Source organism: Myotis brandtii, unplaced genomic scaffold, assembly GCF_000412655.1.
Source record: "Myotis brandtii unplaced genomic scaffold, ASM41265v1 scaffold18, whole genome shotgun sequence".
NCBI lineage: Eukaryota > Metazoa > Chordata > Mammalia > Chiroptera > Vespertilionidae > Myotis > Myotis brandtii.
The window spans coordinates 5,206,891-5,226,607 of NW_005356674.1; the positions used below are offsets into that span (position 1 = coordinate 5,206,891).

General features: G+C 41.3%; 1 protein-coding gene and 1 pseudogene across 1 annotated transcript in view; one reads left to right on the forward strand and one right to left on the reverse strand.

Moving 5' to 3' along the window:
• The window catches only part of TMEM108 (transmembrane protein 108), a 245,803-nt gene that overhangs the window by 187,562 nt on the left and 38,524 nt on the right, over positions 1-19,717 (reverse strand). The gene's annotated exons all lie outside the window — the stretch shown is intronic.
• On the forward strand, positions 16,711-18,579 carry LOC102249307 (annotated as a pseudogene).

A 19,717-nucleotide genomic window follows, 5' to 3' on the forward strand; every position in this document is an offset into this window, starting at 1 on the left:
CCTTACAACAAATTCATACTGATGGAAGTAATATATGTGTGACATATTGAATTATGGACAAGCTTTAAAGAAGTGGAATTTTATTAAAGTAATTCAAATTAAATAATAAAATATTACCAAGTGGAAATCCCTGTAGGACTACTTAATGACTAGAATCACTCATAATCAGTACTTAGTTAGGATGCAAACAGATGCATGTCAAGCAGGTTGATACGTTTCCTTGCAAACATATTTACACCATTCATCTGCTCCGTGGGTCCTTTCTTCATAGATAAAACTCAGTCAACTTCCGGTTTACCCTGAAGAAATTATTACGGACCATGAATTAACGGGGTACTAACGGATGGCACTGCTGAAGAGAAACCCAGGGCTCTGTCAGATGGCAGCAGCCAACTACATCTGAATTTATTTTAAGTTATACTTACTCCACTGCTCATGCGCATTATCATGAGCGGCTCTGTCACTGCATACAAAGCAGGAAAGAACTGCTGAATGAAGTCAGTGTGCTGAATGGAGCAGAAGAGTAGGTGGAGCGGAGTACCTGCCTTTCCCCTGCCTTCCTTTTCTATGTTATTTTTTCTTTTTCCTCTTATCTGGTATTCTGGGATACACACTGACAGCCTGTTCAGGCTGAGAAGCCTGAGAGAGACACACCTGGCCACCTAGACTCAGGAAAAACACACATGCACACACTTTTCCCAGCCTATGTAGGATCCTCAGACTTTAGTGAATAGAGCTAGCACATTTCCAAAGCCTTCAGAAGCTGCAAAGAATGATCAATGCTACCCTTTAATACAACCATCTGTGAGACAGGACGGCAGGTGTCTTCATTTTACCTGAAAGGTTACTGACATGATCAAGGCCACTGTTAGAAAATGATAGAGTCCAATCCTCCCACTCGTGGTCTGTGGAGATGTCCCCACACCGTTCTGCCTCAGTACCAAACAAGGCTTTTTAAACACCCATAAGGGAAGTTGACAAGCCCTGGCATCCGATCCATTATATCCGTGGGAAGCAGATCCCTGGATGGGGAAGTCTCACTATAATTTCACAAGGAACATAGCGGGTTCTGGAAGAGCTGCTTTTCAGATATAAAATACCTCTTATCTGTATCAGTTCTTCTACTAGTGAAAAACATGGTTTGGGGCAAGGTCCAAGGCAGATTACCTATTGGTCTGAATTCTTATTTCTCAGCAAATTTGAGGTGCACATTGGGGGTAGGAGTGGCTAGTCTTACAAGGATAAATGGGAGGCAACTAAAAAGTATTTTGCAAACACAAAACTTAGTACAAATGCTTAAATTAACCCCAAAACTTTATCAGTGGTTCTCAACCTTCTGGCCCATTAAATACAGTTCCTCATGTTGTGACCCAACCATAAAATTATTTTCGTTGCTACTTCATAACTGTAATGTTGCTACTGTTATGAATCGTAATGTAAATATCTGATATGCAGGATGGTCTTAGGCGACCCCTGTGAAAGGGTCGTTCGACCGCCAAAGGGGTCGCGACCCACAGGTTGAGAACCACTGCTTTAGATGTTCTCTTTACCTCCTTTTTAAAAAGAATAATCCCATGTAAAGGCTCATATTCTATGACCATAGTAATATATTAATGTAGGGGAGATTGTTTTCATTGGAGACATAGCAAAAATCTGATAAATTTTAATATCAGTTTAGGTTTGGGGAAATCTCAGGATTGGAAAGTCTTAAGACAGTTTAGAAATTATACCACTGAGTGATTCCCACACCTGGACAACAGGTATCAGAATCCCAAACAGGGCCTTATATTCAGCTGAGTGTGAGAACCACTGATCAACCAACCCCCAGAGACCAGACTATCTGGTGAGTCAAGTCCATGCTGCTCCTTCCCCCAGAAAAGCTTAATAATAAACCCTAAAGAAGGGTAGTTTAAAATAGCTACCCCCTCCTGACCAGCTGGTGGGGTTTGGTGGGTTGGAGAGTTGCAAACATCACTCACTCGCTAATTACTCTAAAGAGCAGCTGGAGCTGTTGAAAAGCCAAAGTAGCCAGCAAGAGGGGTTTCAAGGACAACATTTTGAGAGCTGCAGAGATTTATAGAATTCCTCATACCTTTGATGTTTTTCCAAACCCAGTGGACCCAATCCACTCCCACCAGTATTTAAGGCATTGGTGCCTTCTGACTCTGGATTCAGAGTAAAACATGACAACTTAGCCAGCCCCAAGCAAACAAATAGACTTACACACACACACACACACACACACACGCACACACGCACACACACACACACACACAGCCTATTGCAGTACAAGTGAACAAGTTGAGAAAATCATTAGGGAGGACCTGTGAGGTCAGCAATGATTACCATGGTAACAACAGCCAATAGCATGCTGTCATTTTCAGCTCCAAGTGCAATGATTTGAGACCTGCATCTCCCCTGGGAAGTTTGGCTTTTGTAAGAGGCCTAAATAGACTTGCTATCTCCCATTGCGAAGCTCTTTTTTTGTCTCTGGCAGAAAGGAGTGCACTCTTTATTAAAGATTGTTCACAATCCAGATACAAAACAAGGGATAAAGGTTCAGAACTCTATCGTTCGTTCATTGATTTACTTGTTTTTGAATAGTCATCAGAAACTGCTCAGCTCTGGCCTATTAAAAGCCATTCACTCCCTCACATGGGATGGTTCCCTGGGTCCCTCACATGGGATGGTTTCCTGGTACAAGAGACCAAGTTCCAACTTCACTTGTTCTATTTGGGACCAACAGCCAATGCTCTGATCCATTCTTAGAGTAATCTACCAGCCTGTGAAACTCCCTCTTATCACTGCAATAATCCTGTGTGAACTTATGTACTATTATGGTGTGTTTTATGTGAATAATATTAATGTACTGAGGAATAAATAAATGATTTTCTGTAAGCAATACAGAATAGTGCCTGGCACCTGGTAAGTGCCCAGTGAGTGTTAGCTGCTGCTGTTTTTATTATTACCATTATTAGTAGTAGTACATACATACATACATACATAAATATGTAAACATGTATGCATTTATATATATACACATATATACATATATAAACATACATATACATATATACATATATATGAATACTAGAGGATACACTTGGGGGGTCCCTCAGCCCGACCTGCACCCTCTCACAGTCTGGGAGCCCTCGGGGGGATGTCCGTCAGTCGGACATCCTTAGCGCTGCGGAGGAGGCGGGAGAGGCTCCCGCCACCGTTGCTGAGCTTGCCAGCTGTGAGCGTGGCTTCTGGCTGAGCGGCACTCCCCCTGTGGGAGCGCACTGACCACCAGGGGGAAGCTCCTGCATTGAGCGTCTGCCCCCTGGTGGTCAGTGCATGTCATAGCAACCGGTCGTTCCACCGTAGGGTCGAAACCAGCTCTCCGACATCCCCCCAGGGGTCCCGGATTGTGAGAGGGTGCAGGCCAGGCCAAGGGACTCCACCAGTTCATGATTGGGGCCGGGGAGGGACGTAGGAGGTTGGCCAGCAGGGAGGGACCGCAGGAGGGCTCCAGAGCATGTCTGGCCTGTTTCGCTCAGTCCCGATTGGCCGGACCCCAGAAGCAAGCTAACCTACCGGTTGGAGATTCTGCCCCCTGGTGGTCAGTGCATGTCATAGTGAGCAGTTGCGTGATCTTAGCATATCATTAGCATATTACGCTTTGATTGGTTGAACAGCCACCAGATGACTGAACACTTAGCGTATTAGGCTTTTATTATATAGAATATATAAAACAAAGATATTTCATACATCACCAAGAGTGTAACAGCTGGGTCCTGGGTGTATGAGTGCCCTAATTTGAACTAATGTGCCAAATGCCACTCAAAAATGGTAGGTCAGCTTATACTTCTATTTGCAATGCATGACAGTTCCCACAGTCCCTGAAACACTTGACATAACTGAGTTGTCCAAAATGCTATACATAATATATCATTATTGCATTTCTCTTATTACTAGTGACGTGGCCTTTTGAGTTTCCTCCTCGTAAACTACCTTTTCAAACCCTTTCCCCAAATTTTCTACAAATAACATGTATTACTTAAAAATAATCTCTCACCCCCGTGTACTGAAATCAGTTGAACAAGTCAAGCAATAGAGACAACGAGAGTAACCCACACATGAGAACAGATGGCAGTTAACCCATCTTCTGAAAATGGCAGTGACTCTGTGGCAACAGTGAATTTGAGAATTACACAATAACAAGAGCTGGGACAGCAAAAACTAATGATGCTATGTGAAATATATCTGCTACAATCCCTGGCTCATCGTAGATAGTTCATTGAACACTACTTCCCTCCCCTGTTTTCTTAGATTATAACAACAAATCTGTGAGAAAGAAAATTATGTATTATTTTTATTTCCCTTTAATGGATAACAAAACTGCTTGGAGGGATGCTGTGAGCTGCCTCAGGAGAGAGGCGTGCCTGAGGCAGGTGTGTCTAGCTAGCTTCTCTCTTCATTTCTACCAGGAGAATAAGCTTGAAAGCAGTCAGCTCTTGATTTTCATCCCAGCTCCTCAACTTATTAACTGGGTGGTATTCAGGCAAGTAAAGCCACCTCTTTGAACCTCAGTTTCCCCCCATCAAATGAAGTAATAATAATGGCATTTTCCTCATAGGGTTGTACTTAGGATTAAATGAATGATTCCTTACAAGCCATGCAGAATAGTTCCTGGCACCTCATAAGTGCACAGTGTTAGCTGCTGTTGCTGTTGCTGCTGTTATTGTTGTTGTTGCTATTATTATTATTATTATTATTATTGTTATTATTATTATTCCTCCTGTCTTTGGGATATAGAGATTGTACTAAATTGACACTGTAAACAGTATTTCACATTAACACCCTCCAATTACATGGTTTTTGAAATCATTTTGAAGGGTTAAAGGCCACATGGCAGCATGTGAACACTTTATATCTTAGATGCTGTATTTCACTCTAAACATTTTTCATAAGACATTTTTTTCCCATTTGGTTTTAAAAATACCTTGAGGAGTTTTTCATTTTTTTTCCCTAACATTTTTTGGGGTGTTTTCCCGCAGGTCCTTGCATCTCCAGTAACATGTCTGAGGACTTCACTGACTAAATAAAACAAAACTGCTGGGAAATGGGCCTCCCTCCATATGAAGCAAGCCAGCACTTTTGTCTTGTTTATACCAGAATTATTCTTATTCACATTTTCATCCATGGAAGTAAAAGAGGATGTCACTACAGAAATAAGTTAACTAGAGGTAACCATGGCCTGTATACAAGTCACCTTCATTTTTCTCAGCTTTAAAAATAAAACAGGCAGGGGGATCAAATCAAGAAGGTGTGGCAAACGCCTGAGTTCAGGAGCAACAGCAACAAAATGAGGGCTGCCTGGATTCCTAAGTGGTCAGAACTCCCTGAATTACAAAAAGCAGTACTATGGTGGGAAAAGAATAGCCTGGAGCCCTAGTGTTTACATCCGGCTCTGTTATAAGTAAGCCAGGATGTCCAGCTAGTGCTACTTCTGTAGGCTTGATTCCATATCTATAATAATAAAAGCGTAATATGCTAATTAGACTGGATGACCTTCCGGACGAAGCTGGGCGGCGGGGGCCGAGGCAGAGGCAGCCACCACTGCGGCAGGGACCGAGCCCCTTGCATGAATTTCGTGCATCGGGCCTCTAGTTCATTATAAGATGAGGCATGGGACAAAACATCCTCTTTCTCCATATTTCCTTCTAGCCCGAAATCCCAGGGCTATATAGTTTATTCCTCTATCTATATTTAAAAATTCCTACATGTTTATATGCATACTACCTACCCAAGCAATTATATTAGTGATGCAATGTTCATCTCTCTGTAATTCAATGCACACATGAGAATCCAGCTGCCATGTCTAATTGGAAGACAGGGATTCAACCTGTAGAAAATAACCAGTTGCTCCTTCCAGGAACATAATTTTAACTATGCTTTTCCCAGCCATGGCTCACCTGCAAATACAGGCTCAAAGATATGGAGCTACTTTCTCCATGTAGATTTTCTCCTCTTTCCCAAGGTGGGCTGAAAAGGGTAAAATACCCCAAAATAAACCATCACAAATATTCTGCATGCAGGATTTGCTGAGCAGTGTCAAGTACACACAGCCATATCCTGAAATCAACAAATGAGACCCTGGGAACTTCCCTGATATCCACAACAAATGAGTATATGCATATACCTCACCAAACTACACAGAGCTACTCCAACAAGTCCCTCCTAGGACTAGTGTCAAGGAAAATAATCAGGGAGAAGATGAACAGCATCTAGTCATCTGTGACTCAACCCACTTGGCTTGGCTCAAAGGTAGGGATGGGGTGCGATGGGGTGAGAACATGCCATCCTGACAAGGCCATCTTGATACATGGGAGATTTTTACTCATTACTTTATGTTTATAAACATTATCTGAAATATTATAAAATATGGGAAATAAATATATGTAAAAGAGCCATCCTGACCATGGCCAGGTGGCTCATTTGTTTGGTTCGGTGTCCTGTATACCAAAAGGTTGTGGGTTAGATTCCCAGTCAGGGCACATACCTAGGTTGCAGGTTCAAGCCCTAGTCAGGGTGCGTACAGGAGGCAACCAATCAATGTTTCTCACATAGATGTGTCTTTCTCTCTCCCCCCTCTCTAAAATCAATAAACATATCTTTGGGTGAAGATTTAAAAAAAAGAGCCATCCTCAGATGCCCCCTCATCTCACATATGGCAATCAAGTGTTATAAACCCAAAGGGAAGGGGGAATCCTCTGAGAACTGACTTGTAAAGTCGGCGATGCTACAATGCTTATTTTGAAAAGACAAATCTGTTTCATGCACTCACTATATTAGGAAACAATCTGAGCATAGTGCAAATTTTATATTGGCTTATGAGCAATTTCATCCACAAAAAAACACTAGGTGACTGCAGAAAACTGCACACAACTGAGCCATATGTGCACATGACTCTAGAGTCATTTTGTTCCTGGGGGTACCTATGACCACTTTCCCCCCCTTCTCATCACCATTTCTTCTGCAATCCAGCTCCATGTGTCACTACAGCCTTCAACAACAGATGCTAGCATTTTTGTTGTTTTGCCCGCCCTCCCCACGGTGGACAAAGAATTGTTTTCTTTAGTAAAGGGAAAAAAATAACCCCTCTTACATTGCTATTGATGTGGGCAAAGTAGATAAACTCAGTGCAGACACATTCTCAAAGCCCTCAGGGCTGTTCTTATTTTCTAACAGAGTGAATATGTCAATGCAGACCTGCCAGCTGTCTCCCACCAGAACTAAAGGATGCCCCAGTCTTCTTTACGGAGAGGTACTGGGGACAAGGGGAGGAGGGCAGGGCAGCAAGGGCAGTTTCCACTTTATTTACTAAAGGCAGTCAAGGGCATGGCAGGAACCTAGTGTAAGTCTATGGCCACCAAAGACACACATTTTCTTAGACTTAATGTGAGGTATGGAGAAAAGTCCAGGCCGCATGTGGATGACTAATGTGGGTGCACGTTTACTATACCTGGGGGTATTATGTATTCTTTGCCTTGTTCTTAAACTGCTTTAGGGCAGCTTACAAAGATGTATATTATACAGAATGATAAAAATATATGAAAAATAATAAAAATAAAACAAAGAAGCATTTGTGTGTGTATATATTCATATGTAAATGAATCCACACATATGTATATGTAAGTCATAATTCAAACCCTAATTAAAGAGAGTCTTATAATCTTGGCTACATAAAAGCAAGGAAAGAGGGTGGTGAAAAGTCTCAAAATGGAACCTGGAGAAAGATTTCCTGAAAGAAAGTCAGGAATTAAAGCCAGAGCCTTGGGCTGAGATATCAGTTCTGTCATTTACTTTTTAAGGATGTAATTTAAACTTTGAGTTTAAATTCCTCATATATAAAGGAGAGAATTCTCCCCACCTAAAAGTGTTATTTTCTAGATTAAATGTCAGTGTTCCTAAGGTCATAGGATATCCTAATTCTGCTCTAAATCTCTGGTTTTATACTGAGTTCAGGAATTCAGATTGTTTGGGCATCCCAGAGTTCAGACACAGTCTCCGGTGTCTGGGACACTATGGATCTGAAAGGCAGGATGTAAGCACACATAGACCCAAGGAGCAGTGAGTCAGAGCCAAGCTGGCTCAAAGGGGTGACAGGATTAAGAACAGAGGGACTGGAGTCTGATTTTAGGTCGCTCCAGGCTGGGAAAACCTTAGGACAATGGTTCTCAAAATGTTGTGCCTGGACCTGCGGCATCCACATTGCCTGGGAACTTGTTAGAAATGCAAATGATTGGGCTTTATCTCGTACTTACTGAATCAAAAACTCTGAGGGTGGAGCACAACAACTGGATTTTAAGCAGCCCCCCTCCCCCCGAAGATTTTGACACACTCAAGTTTAAGAACCACAGCCTTAGGAGACAAAGTTTTGCTTCAGTAGGTTCAAGAGTTTGCATCTGTTTCAAGTTAGAGTTTTGAAAAGGTCTGCTAGAATCCCAGCATCCCTCCGCCCCTGCTCTATAACTTAGCAAGGGATACACACTGGTTCTGTGAGAGCAGGATGCTGGTCACCCAGCAATGCTCACCACTTCCTCAGACCATTAGAGTTTGGTCAAATCCTGATCCGGCCCAAAATGTCACAAACATGCTGATCAAATGGCACTGGAGGGTTTGTGGACAGAAAGCAATGGAGGATGTAATCCCCTTAGAATGAAAGGAGCCTAGAAAAAAAAGAAAAAGAACCTACTGGAGTGTGTAAATAGGGTCCATAGTTGAAGGACTGATATAGAAATACTTCCTTTCACATACACAACACTAACTACTTATTTCTACTTGTCATCCCATCTGCTCAGTGTCTTTAGCTGTGACTGCACGCTCAACTGGGCGAGTTGCTCACCACCTTCACTCCCTTCCTTCCCCACACTCAAATCAACTGCAGAATCACCAGAGTTTGATTGTATGTAGTTCTTGCAACATCTAGCCCCCTTAATTTCCTATTATTTTTCATTTCTCTCCTTGCTCATCTGATTGCATTTTCACAAATTCTCCAAGGAATGCATGAGCAGAAAAGGGAGAAAAAAAAGTAGGCAAAATAGTCAGGCTTGGTGAAGAAGAGCTGCAATCACAGTGTAAGCTAAGATACAGGATTTGTGGTTAATTAGTGGATTTCAGTTACCCTGTGGGGTTCTGTCAGGGTCCCTGCCTCCACTTACCAATCCTGAAAAGAAAATATATAATAGCAAATATAATAGCTACACATCACAATTCCCAAGTGTCCTATTAAATACTAAGGTTGCACCAAAACTAAGATCAGTCTGATTAGTAGGCAGGAGGCTGTACCTCCTGCAAGGTATTAAAAAGATGCTGTAAATCATACTACTTGGTTAAAACTGCAATTAATAAACAGAATATAAAACACACTGAATGGTATCTATGGCACAGACTCACTTGCTTACTCATGCATTATTAATGCATGCAAAGGTAGGCAGCCTTTCTAATTCTTCCCACCATAACCTTTATGAGTTTTAGAAATTAAATAATTCTTATAATTACAAAGGAATACTCATGTTACACAGAAAACTAAGCAAATGGATATGCACTGGTCGAATAACTGTATAAAGTTTCCAAGCAACATTTTTGGGTTTAATATTTGTCTTATTCCCTTTAGAAATAGAGTCATCTTATCACTCTAAACCAGTGGTTTTCAACCTGTGGGTCACGACCTCTTTGGCGGTCGAATGACCCTTTCACAGGGGTCGCCTAAAACCATCCTGCATATCAGGTATTTACATTACGATTCATAACAGTAGCAACATTACAGTTATGAAGTAGCAACGAAAATAATTTTATGGTTGGGTCACAACATGAGGAACTGTATTTAAAGAGCCAGAAGGTTGAGAACCACTGCTCTAAACTCTCCCCAGAAATACATGGTAACTCAATTTGGATGGAGAGATTCCATAAGAGTAACCACAAGTCATGGGATGTGTAGTTAGAAGGAACCTTGGGAATCATCTAATCCAAACCTCCCTCATTTTATGGACAAGGAAATTGAGACCCAGGGAGATTCAACATTTGCCCAAGATCACACTAGTGAGCGGTGCAGTGAGAACTAGCACTTCATCTCCTAACTCTCCAGCCTGCTGGTCTTTCCACTGTATCATTTGGCCTCTGAACTTCAAGCAGAACCAACCATGGATAAAGTCTCTGAAATCACCTGCATGACTACCTGCACCCATGTTACAGATAGGTCATCTTTAGAGACAAGTTCTCCATAGGAAACCTATTAGCCCTTACAGTGTTCAAGCAAAATCCTAAGATGTGGGGTCATGTCAGGCCACATCTTCTACACCTGGATTTCACTTCACTTAAAAGGAAAGCATTCACTCCACCAACATCACTCTCCCGAGAAGGCTGTAGCTTAGAGGTCATGGCTCTTCACTGACAGAGTTTAGGTAGAGGGCTTCCAAGCCCGTAAGCTCTCAAAGACGCAGGATGTGTCACCTGATCCTTCCTATGCATCCTGGTGAATCACAAGCAATCACTCTTTCACAGTTGCTATGAGTTGATGTCAAGGTTTTGCTGGCAATTAAATCCCTTTCATAATTTGACTCCACCAAAAGGCCAGAGAATAGAAGCTTCAGAGAAGAGTTTTCCCCCTACACACTTTTCCCTATGCTTGTGTTAGGCAACACATAAACTTGCTTCTGGAGGTAACCTACTGACCTGCCTGTTGCACACACTTCGGGCAAGCCATTTTGTCTTTCAGGAGTTCATGCTAGCCTTGTAGGAATGCTGGAAGTATGAAGTGCTCTACTAATTAGAAATATAAAAATAAAGTATAATTCCTAGGATTGCAAAAAGAGTCAGGCACAGATCTTAAGATTTTCAGACTCAAAATAAGATGAGACAGGTGTATTTGGAGGGCATTTAATCTCTTAGTGACTGCTCTGCAGGTCCAAATAGCATGGAATTCAGTTAATTTGTAAATACTCCATATGCAAGAAACTCTCCAACAACAGTCTATTTTTCCAAGCACTCAAAGCCCTTCAGTGTCTCCCTCATGCTTACAGAATAAAAAATTAGGTGCTTAGATTCCAGGGCAATTTTTTTTTTTACAATCTGTTCAACACCATTCAAATAAGATTAATTACTCACTCTTTTAAAACCCAGGCTGCATTAGTTACCTATTACTGAGAAACAAGTTAGCCTAAAATTTAGCGGCTAAAAACAACAATAAACATCTCACACAGTTTCTGTGGGTCGGGAATCTGAGAGCAGCTTACCTGGATGATTCTAGCTCAGAGACTCCTTTGGGGTTGCAGTCATGATGAAACCCAAGGCTGCAGTCATCTGAAGGCTTGACTGGGGCAGCAGGATCTGCTGCCAAGACAGGTTTCACCTGGGCCTGCCACGTGGACCACCCCAAAGAGATGCTCGTCTCTTAGGACATGTCAGCTGCTTCCCCTCAGAGCAAGAGACAGGAATGCCAACTGCAAGCCACAATGTCTGCTTTGAGCTAGTCTCGGAATCACATGTCATTATTTCTGTAATATCATGTTGCTACACAGGCTAGCCCTATCCAATTGGGGAACTCCACAAGGTGTGAATCCCAGTAGGTGGGGATCACAGGAGGGTAGTGGAGGCTAGCTACTATACACACTATACTAGCCCACCTCGCTGCCTTTCCTTATGCAGTTCTCTTCACATGGTTTGCTCTCTTCCTTCTGCTTGTCTTAATGTGGTAAAGTAAAAACACACCATCTAGAGTTGGTGAAACTGGTTCAATCGCAGTCAAACACTGCAATCTGATTAGAGCAAGTCTCTCGGCCTTAGCTCCCATATCCATAACACAAATGTTATAATCCCTATTGCAAAAAGGAATGTGGGCACTAAAGAAATCCAGTACATATAGAAGAGTACTTTGGAGATTGTAAATATGTAAAATTCTTTCTTTTTTTTTATTGATTTCAGTAAGGAATGGAGAGGGATAGAGAGATAGAAACATCAATGATGAGAGAGAATCATTGATTGGCTGCCTCCTGCTCACCCACTACGGGGCAGGGGGGGGGGGATCAAGCCCACAACCCGGGCATGTGCCCTTGGCTGGAATTGAATCTGGGACCCTTTAGTCCGCAGGCTGATGCTCTATCCACTGAGCCAAACCAGCTAGGGTGTAAAACTATTTCTTAACCACCACATTTCTTCAAGGCCTGCCTATATGCCATTTTTTTAAACCTTCACCTCTCTCAGTTGGAGGTCCCAGCCTCCTCCTCTGGGTTCTGACAGCACTGTGTGTATTCCTACAGTCTTTTCACATTCTGCATTTATTGTATTTACTTAAGTGAAATTCACCCCTACTGAGTTATAAGTTCCTTCAGGTCAGAATTTCCCATGACACTGTCTGCAGAATAGTCAATAAATGTTTAATTAACTGAACTAGCATGCCTTCAGAAAGTCCTTTCCCCTTTAACAACCATCCACAGAGACCAGGAGGGCTTTATGTACACATTGTCCATGGGTACACATGATATAACAGAGAAAAAGGTTGACTTTAGTTCTAGATGTCCAGAGCATCTTGAGGCCCAGGGTAGAAAAATTAGTTTGGCACTTTTGAATATTTCTTGGGTATCAAAACCTGAGGTCCTAGGATAATCCATGGTTTTTGAGGAACACATTCCTACCCAGTTTATCCCTCCACTTGCACAGGAGAGAAAGTCAAGGGAGGCTGGGGTAAGAATGCTACAGCCAGAATTCTAAAGATGTTACTACTCCCCTGCCCCCCAAGTTTCCTGTTCCCTGGCTGTTCAAACATCACTAATCTAGGACCTTCGGTGAAGGGACATTGCAGATGGAATTAGTTACTTATTCGCCAACCTTAAGACAGAGGTGATCTGGGTGAGCCTAATGTAATCACATAAACCTGAAAAGCAGAGAAGTCAGAGAGATGCATGGAGAAGGGGAGGCAGGAAGGTTGAAACAGAAGGGGGGTCAAAATGTAAAGAGGGTTCAACCCACCATTGCTGGCTCTGAAGGTGGAAGAAGGGATCCAAGAGCCAAGAAATACCAAGCTCTGCATACATGCTAGGATATGAGGGTTCCTATAAAACTACAGAGGAGCCACGGTAATATAGATCTTGTCTGAGAAACGTGGAGAAGCTGTTTATGTAAACCAGTAAAGAACTGATGAGGCTTTAACTAAAGCTGGAAGAGTGAGGGAAGCATAATTTTGAGTCAGTGCCTACACTAAACAGTACTAGGTTGGCTGATAAGACAATGGATTGACAATGGGAGCTCTTAATGCACTCTTCTGGAGGACAATCTGGCAGTATATTTCAAAATCCTTAGAATGATAAGTACCTTTGACCCAGCTACTCCATTTTTAGGCACTGTCCATAATAATAAAACAACTAGCAATTTTCACCCAATTTGTTACATACAAGGCTCTTTTTATTGCTCACTACATCTGAGAGCAAACACTGGAGACAACTTATTATCCAAAAATAGGGGACAGCCCTGGCCGGCTTGGCTAAGTGGATAGAGCGTCAACCTGCGGACTGAAGGGTCCCAGGTTCGATTCTGGCCAGGGGCACATGCCTGGGTTGTGGGCTCGTTCCCCAGTGGGGGGTGTGCAGGAGGCAGCCAATCAATGATTCTCTCTCATCATTGATGTTTCTATCTCTCTCTCCTTCTTCTTTCCTCTCTGAAGTCAATAAAGAAATATATTTAAAAAAATAGGGAACAGATAAATGATGTTTTATCTAAATAATGGATATTTCACATATGTGCATATGACAATGAAGAAATGTTTTTAACTGAGGTAATAAAAACTATTTCCATTTTGAAAATCAAAAATAATACACACAACTAGGTATAGATGTCTAGATATAAGCACACATAAAACAAAGCTTGAAAGGCTATTCTTAGTGATTAATTATGGTTATGATTAACAACGATATCTATGATTTAGGGTTATAGGGTGTGGTTTTAAAATGTATTTTTATTGATTTCAGAGAGCAAGGGAGAGGGAGAGAGATATAGAAACATCAATGATGAAAGGCAATCATTCATCGGCTGCCTCCTGGATCAAGCCATAAACCCGGGCATGTGCCCTGACCTGGAATCGAACTGTGACCTCCTGGTTTATAGGTTGATGCTCAACTACTGCAATAGTATGTGTGTGTGTTTTTTTTAATTTTCTTTACAGTGCTCGACTATATTTTCTGGATTTTCTAAAATTAAGATATCACTTTTCTAATCAGAAGAGTATTAAGAAAAAAATTACATCCAGGTTTCAGATTTGATAGTGGAATCTAAGTCCTAATGTTTATTTACATTTTAAAGAGTACTCTTTCAGGGGCACTGAACAAATACTAACTTTTCACTATTTTATTGATTTAGAGCAAGCATGTCAAACTCAAAGGCTAACATGGGCCAAATAAACGAGGCAGTACGTCTGACATGCATGATTTAGAGCATGTATCCTATTAGTAAATATTTATTGAGGCTGAAGAATTCTTATGTGTGTGTGTTTTTTCAATCCATCCTCACAAAACAGCCCTTCTCTGTCCCCCCACTTACTTGGTCTCCCATAGATTGAATGAAACTGAAACCAGAAGACTGAAGTAGGAAATCTAAAGCAAGTGTCCCTACATTTGGCATCCCACTGCTAGTTCTTTACGAAGTCATGGAGGAGCTAATTATAGCATCGGTACACAGTAATGGATATGATAAGGCATAGCTCCCTTTACTAATGGAGAGGGTCCTACAAAGTAACAGTAAACCACATGTCTGTGTTTCTAGATAATAACCTCAATGATGCCAAACTACAGATGAATTCCACATAGAGGTCTAACATTCAGATAGCAGTAGAATAATAAAATAGGTAATAATAAGTATAATAGATATTAATAAAACAATAGATAATTTGAAAGCAACCTCAGTGCCACCTGTATGCATATATGATTACTAAATAGACAGAAAGGCAAAGTGATGAGAACTGGACATGAAAATATATTTTAATTTTAAAATTAGAATTTTATAATATATTTATAAGGCTGTTCATAATTTACAAAGTGGCTTCATAGACTGTGGCACATTTAGTTCTTATGATGAAGATATCATGCCACTTCATAGGTTAAAAAACTCTATTAAGTATACAGTGCTTTCTAATTTTATCTTTTAAAAGACCACCAATGTTATTTTTCTAATTCTTTCAAAATTGACAGATTGAGAGGTGGGAGGGTTACAAATATGCAGAGTCTGCAACTGAAAATCAACTCATAGGCCTGGTAAAAGCACCCAGGTTGGGTTATTATCAACAACTCCTTTGTACCTATACTTATAGCTCAGAACCACATTAAAAGCATTCTAGAATCACCACAGGAAGAACATTACAAAATTTAAAAAGTGGTTATGTTTTCACCATCAGCAGTCTAATCTATGAGAAATCAGCTTCTTTTATTTTTTGTCTACTCCTTAAATCTCAAGTATATTTGGAATGCATTAACCACAGAACACTGTTAAGGCTTTTCTTTGAGTAAAAGACGTTTAAATTGATTCTTTAAATACCAAACACTACAGATGCAGAGCTATCAACCTAGTGATTGCTTTTCTAAACATACTGCCTTCTAGAGACAGATCAATGGCTATACAGTGGGGCCTTGACTTACGAATGTCCTGACTAACGAGTTTTTTGAGATACCAGCTGTCTCTCGGCTGATTTTTTGCATTGAGTTGACAGAGTAATTTGAGTTAACGAGCTCCTTAACGAGCTCCTTAACGAGCTCGGTCTAGGAACGAATTAAACTCGTAAGTCAAGGCCCCACTGTATCTTGCTCCCACAATGACCCATGGTCATGGCCCCTCCATAACTTCAACAATATTGGTTGGAATGGCCAATTAAACAAGCTTTAATTTTTACTCCCAGTTATATACCATGTATCTAACATGCAGCTGACCTGATGGAGAAAGGAAGGGGAAGGTACCTGCAGCACAAACACAGACAAATAGCATCTCCTCCATTGAGACACACAGATGTTTCCTCCTGGGGCCAACTGCACAAGGTAAGTGGAATTTTCCCCTGGTTTCATAGCTGTCATATTTGCACACCTCCTTTCTCTCATCACTAGTCATTTACTAGGTATCAGTTCACTCGTGGTCTCTCCTACACACCAAGTTATTTACACACACTTGGTCTTCTAGAATCTGAGAAATATAACCCACAGAAAACTGCAGTGACTGAATTAAGTAAGAACAAATGGTTACAAAACAAGCAGGCCTTGAGAATGTGCACTGCTCTTTACCAACTGTCATCTATTTTGACATGTTATAAGACATGGAGCATGGTGGTGGGTGAGGCAGAGCCATCAAAATTGTATGTTTGGATGAGGTGAGGCCATTTAGATATCATCCAAAGAGATAATAAAGACTGTGCTGTTCACTAGCGGATACATTCTAAGAGCCTCCCTCATCTCCTAGTCCCATTGAAAGATGCCACCCGCTGCATCCTTAAGAGTAAAGGTAAGTGAACGTGGCTTCGTGTACTCCAGGAAGATACTGTGGGAAAGGTTAAGAAAACTACATCTCCTTTGCGATAACCTCAGACAGTCTTCCTTCTTCAGTGTAGCTTACAGATTGACAATCAAAATGGCAAAAGCAAAAACACTGCAGATGAATCAAAAAAATATTCCCCCTCCCTGCTTCCTGGCCAAGATGTCTGACATGGAAGACGATTTCATGTGTGATGAGGAGGAGGACTATGACCTGGAATACTCTGAACACAGTAACTCCGAGCCAAGTGTGGATTTGAAAAATCGGTACTGTAAATCCAAAGTATTAAAAGAAAATGACCCACAGCAGCATTAAGCAGTTTCCAGAAGGTTTAAGAATGTGAAGGTGAAAAGGGGGAATGGGATTTAAAGAACTAAAACATATGGTTAAGATTAATTTCAAGTTGACAAACTTTCCAGAAATGATGAACAGATATAAACAACTATTGACCTACTAGAGGCCTGGTGCACGAAATTCGTCCATGGGGGGAGGGGAATGGTCCCTCAGCCCGGTCTGCACCCTCTTGAAATCTGGGACCCCTTGGGGGATGTCCGACTGCCAGTTTAGGCCCGATACCGATCCTGGCAGTTGGACATCCCTTTCGCAATCTGGGACCGCTGGCTCCTAACTGCTCGCCTGCCTGCCTGCCTGATCGCCCCTAATCCCTCTGCCTGCCTGCCTGATCACCCTTAACCAGTCTGCCTGCCTGCATGATTGCCCCTAACTGCTCATCTGCTTGTCTGATTGCCCCTAACCACTCTGCCTGCCTGATCACCCCTAGCCACTCTGCCTGCCTGCCTGATTGCCCCTAACTTCTCGCCTGCCTGCCTGATCACCCCTAACTGCTCATCTGCCTGCCTGATCGCCCCTAACCGCCTCTGCCTTGGCCCCCGCTGCTGTGGCTTCGTCCGGAAGGTCGTTTGGCTGTCCGGTCTAACTAGCATATTATACTTTTATTTTTATAGATATTCAAAGATATTTTTATAGATATTCCTTGTGCAGTCACAAGGAATTATTCTGAAAAATCCATTAATTCTATTCTTGATTATATTTCCACTTCTAAACAGATGGATTTAGTACACGGATTCTATGGAACAACACTGGAAGCTTTAAAAGATGCTAAGAATGATAGACTGTGGTTTAAGAGAAACACAAAGCTTGGAATATTGTATTTAGAACAGAAGGAATATGGAAAGCTTCAAAAATGTTATGCCAATTGCATCAATCCTGCCAGACTTGTGATGGAGAAGATGACCTGAAGAAGGGTGCACAGTTATTAGAAATATTTGCTTTGGAAATTCAAATGTACACACACAGAAAAATAATAAAAAACTTAAAGCCCTCTATGAACAGTCACTTCAAATCCAGTCTGCTGTCCCTCACCCACTGATCACAAGAGTCATCAGAGAACATGGTGGCAATATGCACTTGAGGGAAGGTGAATTTGATAGGCACACACTGTATGGTGTTTTTGTTGGGTTTTTTTGAAGCTTTCAAGGATTATGATGAACCAGGAAGTCCAAGATGAACCACTTGCTTAAAATATTTGGTTTTAGGAAATATGCTAATAAAATGGGGAACAAATCAATTTGACTCACAGTAGGCCAAACCATACAAAACTGATCCAGAAATTCTCGCAATGACGAATTTACTAAGTGCCTGTCAGAATAATGACATCACTGAATTTGAAAAGATTCTGAAAACAAATCACCGCAACATCATGGATGACCCTTTCATAAGGGAACACATTGAAGAGCTTTTGTGAAACACCAGAACACAGGTGCTCATAAAATTAATTAAGCCTTACACAAGAATACATATTCCTTTTATTTCCAAGGAGTTAAGCATAGACGTAGCTGATGTGGAGAGCTTGCTAGTGCAGTGCATACTGGATAACACTGTTCCTGGCTGAACCAATCAAGCCAACCAACTCCTCATTGGATGAAGGGTGGTGCCCAATAAACTGCACTTGATAAATGGACCAATCAACTACATTCTCTCAACCAGGCTGTAGTCAGTCAACTGGCTTAACAGAGAACAAGCTTTTACAGGTATACGCAAGGCAACAGTGCAGAGATGCACTTCTTAAATGAATTGGGAATGACAAAACTACTGTTGGTTGATGTGTGCTGAAAATTATTGGAGTATGACAGAAGTGCTTTTTTTTTTTAAATCAACTGGTTTGTGTTTTGCTGCTTCATTTATCCCAAGAAAAACAGCTTTAATCTCTAGAAGAAAATCAAATGCCATGGGATTTATGCTGTATTGACATCTTGCCCTAAACATAGTAGTTTGTCACAGGCAACATGACCAGAGAGAAAATTTTTTGTCATGATTCTCAGTACACTGACAGGCTATTGTTGGTTAAATTTAAAACATGTTTTATCTATAGAAATTCTCTCACAAATAACCTGCAATAACTTAAAATGCATACCCATTTGAACACTTCCTTTTCTCATGTACAAATTAAGATGTGTACCGCATTTTGAAAAATGTCAATTCTCAAAAAAAAGAAAGAAATATTTATAAGGGAACAAAATAGCAGCTGTCAGCTTTGCCACAATTAAGTGTTCTATGGAGAATTTTTGTTTGCATAACAAATTAAAAGTGCAATACATACAAATACAGAGGTTGAAAGTCAGTCACCTGCAGAGTAGATGGAACCGCCTCCGGTCCCTGACTACATGAGCCCATACATCCCATAAACCACTTCCAGTCCATTATCTGAAATGTACACCATTAAAGAGTCTACTATTAGCCCTGACCGGTTTGGCTCAGTGGATAGAGCGTCAGCCTGCGGACTGAAGGGTCCCAGGTTCAATTCCAGTCAAGGGCATGTACCTTAGTTGCGGGCACATCCCCAGTGGGGAGTGTGCAGGAGGCAGCTGATCGATGTTTCTCTCTCATCGATGTTTCTAACTCTCTATCCCTCTCCCTTCTTCTCTGTAAAAAATCAATAAAATATATTTAAAAAAATAAAATAGTCTACTATTAAAACATAAATTCCTTTCTGAGCAGTAACACATCAGACTATCAGCTATTAAAAACCTCTTCATTAATTAATCAGAAATTATCTATAAAGGGCCTAAGGCAGTGGTCGGCAAACTGCGGCTCGCGAGCCACATGCGGCTCTTTGGCCCCTTGAGTGTGGCTCTTCCACAAAATACCA